Raw genomic sequence first — 5,872 nt, 5'->3', positions numbered from 1 at the left:
GAGGAGAATATTGAAGGTGCCATGGGCTGCCAAAAGAACCAACAGATCTGTTTTGGAAGCAGTGCAGCCAGAGTGCTCCTTAGAGGCCAAGATGGCCAAACTTTGTCTCTCATACTTTCGACATATTGTAAGGAGGGACCAGTCGCTGGAGAAGGATATCGGAGGGACCAGTCGCTGGAGAAGGATATCATGTTTGGTAAGGTGTAGGGTCAGAGAAAAAGAGGAAGACCCCCAACAAGATGGAGTGGCCAAGTGGCAGCATCGATGGACTTAAACATGGCAAGAGTAGTGAGGTTGGCCCAGGATTGGGCAGTGTTTCGTTCTGATGTGCATTAAGGTCTCTATGGGTCGGTACCGACTCGAAGGCACCTAACAACAACAATGCTGATGCATATCTTTACAGTTAGTATATGCATATTACTGTTTTCTACCTATTTCCTGTATAGCTCTTTATGTAGAACAGAGACATTCCTGCTATTCTGATTGACTCTAAACCAAAAATTATGTTGCTGAAGGGTAATTTTGGAGCCCTTGTAGTGTAGAGGGTTACTCGTTGGGCTGCTAACCACAGGTCAACAGTTGAAATCTACCAGCGACTCCTAGGAAGAAGGGTCGCTGTGAGTCAGAACTGGCTCGAGGGCACAGAGCACTAGCAAAGGGTAACTGGCTGAATCCTTCCACACTGCTGGCCATTTGTTTTATTTAGTTTAGTTTATTTCTTAATATTTAAAAATAGTGCTGCTATAACAGTTATTTTTTGTATATGTTATATTTGACTGACTTAATTTGGATAATAATTATCCAAAGAGATGTCACGTAGCAGTTTTAGCTAAAACTGTCAGCTACTGCAGTGAGTGTTGTTAACTCGTGAATTCATGGTCTCAGAACACAGACTAGCGTTTTCCTTCCCTTTAAGAGGAATCTTGGTGCAGTGGGATAAGCATTGCACCACAAGGTTGGCAGTTCAAACCCACCAGTTTCTCAGAGAAAGATGAAGCTATCTATTCCCCAAAAATGTACAGTCCTGGAAACCCTGTGGTTCTAGAGGCTGAAAGTCCTAATCAGAGTATCAGCATGTGTGTTCCTTTTGTGGGTTCTAAGAAGGGAAGGAACTACTTCTTGCCTCGTTTCTAGTGACTGCCAGGCTTCTGTCTTCCTCCTGTGTGTGACTATTTCCCTTTTCTGCAAGGCCCCCCTTCAAAGGGGTTCGGGGCCTTTTTTCTTTGGTTTTGGGTTCTTGGGTTGGGGTTTTGGTTTATTGGGTTGGCTTGCAGGTTTGTTTGAACCACAAGGTCGGCGGGTCAAGGTTACCAGCTGCTCTTTAGAAACCCTATACAGGGTCGCTATGGGTCAGAACCAACTCAGCAGCACATAAGAACAACCACTACTCCAGTGTAATGTCCTTTAACATAACAGGTCAAAGAAATACCTTGTTTCCAAACAAGGTCATGCTAACAAGTATAGTGAAGGTTAGGACTCCCACATGTCTTTTGGGGGACACGGTTCTGCACCTAACAGCCATAGTGGCCTAGTTGAGCTGAGTAGTAGGAACCTATTGAACTGGGAGGGAGGACCACGTGAGGACTGACTGCTGAGGCTTCCTTCTCCACCAGCCTGTACTGTGAGACCTCCACGCTGCAGAACACCTGGCAACTATCACAGCACCGACAGTGGACTCAAGAGCAGGGGTCACTGACAGGCAGGATGCGTGTGAAATTGCAGGGCCCATGAAGCACTGGCTGTCTTGGAGGACAGCCTAGAGAAGCCAGTGGTGATTTTGCCTCTGGGAAGCCCAGGCCTTCAGTATACTCTGGGGTGAGAGGGAGAGCGACTGAGACAAGGCTGGATGCTGTGACTGAGTCCACACTGGTGTTATTCCGGAACACTCACCAGACAGTGTTCCATTCTGCTGTGCATAAGGTCGCTATGAGTCAAAAGCAACTAGACGTCACCTAACAACAAGCTCATCCGAAAGGCAGGTGCCATTTGTTTAGCTATAGAGACCTTTGGGACCAGCATGAAGTTGTCAGCTAGGGCCACTGAGAAACACAGGTTGAGTGCTTCTCCCTCCCTACAGAGTCTCAGGTGATTCTTACACCAGACTCACCATTCCTCTGCCTAAACTATAGGTTTACTTTCCCATCTCCTTTCTGTTTTTAATACTTCTCACAGGCCTGAAGAGGGTATGAAATAATCCATCTCAAAATATACCAGCACATTAAATGGAATAACACTTGCTTTGTTCCATAACGAAGCTATAATTTCACTGCAGAATCAAGGGCTATGTCCTTAGTTAATAGCTTAAACTTGGAACGAGTTTAATTGCTTTGATTTCACTCTTTAAAAATAGTAATAATGGAGGGGGGGCGGGGGAGGGAGAAAAGAAAAGACCAAGAAAACAAAACTTAAAAGAGTGTGTTAGTTTCTAAATGATTCCCTAGTTACGAGGCGCTGAAGAAACACCTGGTCCGTGGGTGTGTTCCTCGCTTGCAGATGTTTGCTTATATGCTGTTAAATTCAGAGCTCTGTGCCCACGGGGCTGAGGGAAGGAAAGAAGATGCCACGTGGAGGTGTACAGTCTGGAAAGTGAGCAGTTTAGTGCTGTGAGGATTACAGGATAGGGCACCTAGGGTAAATATCACACCCTAGAGTAACCCTTGGTCAGTGCTGAATAGCACAGGTATTTGGTGTGGATTTGCTGGTGTGGTCCCATGACTCCTTTTCCTTCCTGTCTCAGAGATGGGAAGTGGGTTCTGGAGAGCTTTGCTTATGACTACATTAAGAGAAAGTTCCTATAGACCTAGATTCCAGCAGGGCGAGAGCAAACACCTCCTTCTTGGGACTAGCTCCAAGTCCAACATCATCTGAAGTTTCTAAAATGCAGAATTTGTACATTGCAACATGTGTTCCTCACTGGAGAAGAGGGAGGAATGTGGAAGATCAGGGGGTTTTAAGCATACCTGTGCATATATAAGGGGCGGAGGACTAGCCAAATGGGTGATGGGGGTGAGGTTTACAGGACAGACTCGCACCTCTGCTCAGGATCCAAAGCAATAAAGGCTGAAGCCTCTGGTTGAAGAACTGCACCAACTGGTGAGCCTGGATTTGGTGTGGCAGGTGCAGAAAAGTGAGAGAAATCCTGAGTAGCTGTTGTTTAGGGAACCATACCAGGTTATCTGTAAGACAGGGTCCTCAGAATTTCTCTGCAAGATGAAATCAAATGAAGAAAAGCACTTGTTGTTGTCTTTAGTCTGAGATGCAGAGGAGAGGGGCAAGATAGAGCAAGAGAAAGACTCGAGAAAAGATACCATTCTCCCCTAATACAACCCCATTATGCTGCTGGCGGGGCCCTATCACCCTCTTGGGTGAAGAGGAAAGGCAGAATTCACGCATTCATTCATAACCCATTAGCTAACTAGCCCCTGCCCATGTTCATGCAGACAAAATTGTCAGGTGTTCTCACCGGTCTTTAAAAACACGTAGACCAATGGGAAAAGCAAAAGCAAACATCAAAAATGATGACATGAGAGACAGGGTTAGGGGTTGGAGGGCTAGATCTCAGGGACATTTGAGGCCGTTGTAGCAGAACTTAGATGCAAGGCATGATTCAGTGTGAGAAGGAGGGAGTAAGGGGTCATGAAAGAAGATGTTCAAAGTACAGGATTTCTTCTTTATGGAATATCACATACCCACTGACGTGCTTACTCATCAAGACCAAGGGTATATAACGGTATGGCAAAACAATTGTAAAGCCGTGTTAGTGAGAACACAGTTGGTATTTTTACAGAATGATACCGATTCCAACTATGTGAGTAAACACGTGCATGCAGGCAGGCTGCCGGAATAGTCAACATGAAATCTGCTGGATTAACAAGTTTCAATGTGATGAATACCAACTTTATTTTTCCTAATGAAATAATTCAAAGAAAATAGGCTATTCCCATTGGAGAGGGATCTGTATATTCCTTTCAAACAGTACACTTATGCTGATTTCACTGATGGTTCTCTGGCAGGTCTGATGTCTCAATCCTATAATAAGTCTGTCAGCCGACAGCGATGACCAGGACCTGACTACACTAAATGGCACCAGTTCCAGGAAAACAAACAGTTGGGAGTGTGTTTTCACAGTTTAATTACCCTCCCAATCATAGCTGAAACTATACAATAGAGCTGTTTCAATCATAAGGAGAAGCTGGTTTATAGGCTGGTACAGTAAGCATGATTCTTCTTTAGTGTAATGGGGCTTTGGACAGTCCCTGAGGCCCCTTACCCCCCTTCTCGAACTCCCATACTCTCTAGGGTTTCCTTCTCATTTTTCTCTGAAAAAAAAACAAACAAAACCAAACCGTGAGGTTGGGGCGACCCAGAGTTTGGGGTTGCTTTAGGTCAGAAGGCTCCTGTGTTCCTCTGTAGAGGCCCCGTTTAGTCTTGTCCACTCTCTTGGTGACCTCCTTCAAGAGGTGAAGAGTGGTTTTTAACATTAAGAAAAACAGTAAACATGTAGGGTTATTTTTAAAATCACAAATGCCAGTCTATGAATATACCTTTATAATTACCTGAATATACCATTCCAATTCATCCCAGCTATCAAAAAGTGACTGGTTGTCCAGGCATTTAGGGTGGGGCTGTGGGTGAGATTTTTGAGAGCGGTTTCATTTAGTAAACCTGGGACTCCTGGTGTAGTGCTCCTGTAGAATCAGCACTGGACTACAAACCTCAGGGTCAGGAGTTCAAACACACCAGCTGCTCCTCACAGACTCTCCAGAGTCACTTTGAGTCAGAACTGACTCAGTGGCACTTGACAGCAGAGTCATTTTTGTCACAACATAGACAACATAGAATACCTCTTTGCTGACCTGGAATTTTTTTCCCTACAAAGCTCAGTGGGTGTCTGAGTTTCTTTTTATCTCTCTCTCCCACTTCCCTTTCCCACCACTTGTCTGTCAGTTTGTTGTACTGTGTGTTGCTATGATTCTGGAAGCTATGCCGTGGGTATTTTAAATACCAGCAGGGTCACCCATGGTGGACAGGTTTCAGATGGGCTTCCAGACAAAGGCAAACCAGGAAGAAGGAGAGACAAATGACTTCTGAATATTTAGTCACTGAAAACATCAATAGCAGTAGAACTCTGTCAGAACTAATTACTGAATACTGAAACATGATGTAGAGCACCAGAATATTGTCAGATACAGAGCCAGAAGATGAGCCCCTCAGGATGGAAGGCACTTAAAGTGCGACTGGGGAAGAGCTGCCTTCTCAAAATAGAGTTGACCATGATGACGCAAATGGAGTAAAGCCCGTGGGAGTAAAGCCTTAGGGACCTTCATTTGCTGATGGGGCACAACTCAAAATGAGAAACAGCTATAAACGTCTGTTAATAATCGGAACATGGACTGTACAAAGTATGAATCTAGGAAAATTGGAACTTGTTAAAATGAATGGAATGACAAATTGAAGAGGAATGGTGTCTCAGGAGCAGACTATGGAACACACCTTCAGTTGCTCATATACAAATTCAGGTTGAAGCTGAAAAAAATTAAAACAAGTCCACGAGAGCCAAAATATGACCTTGAATAATATATCCCACCTGAATTTAGAGATCATCTGAAGAACAGATTTGATGAATTAAACACTGAAAACTGAAGAACAGAAGAGTTGTGGGATGATCTTGAATGTCATCATACAGGAAGAAAGTAAAAGGTTATTAAAAAGGCAAGAGAGAAAGAAAAGGGATACCAGAAGAGACTGAAATTTGTTCTGATTGGAGGAAGACTCACTAACAACCTGCGATATGCAGATGATACAACCTTGCTTGCTGAAAGTGAAGAGGATTTAAAAGATTTACTGATGAAGATCAAAGAGCACAGCCTTT

The 5,872-nt window shown here is 44.1% G+C and overlaps 1 protein-coding gene across 1 annotated transcript in view; it reads left to right on the top strand.

The window, feature by feature from the left end:
* The window catches only part of VOPP1 (vesicular, overexpressed in cancer, prosurvival protein 1), a 187,448-nt gene that overhangs the window by 142,673 nt on the left and 38,903 nt on the right, over positions 1–5,872 (top strand). The window lies entirely within an intron of this gene.

Source organism: Chrysochloris asiatica, unplaced genomic scaffold (assembly GCF_000296735.1).
Source record: "Chrysochloris asiatica unplaced genomic scaffold, ChrAsi1.0 scaffold00044, whole genome shotgun sequence".
NCBI classification, from domain to species: Eukaryota; Metazoa; Chordata; class Mammalia; order Afrosoricida; family Chrysochloridae; genus Chrysochloris; species Chrysochloris asiatica.
Note: the sequence above shows the minus strand (reverse complement) of the source record. Positions and strands in the feature narration are given on the sequence as shown.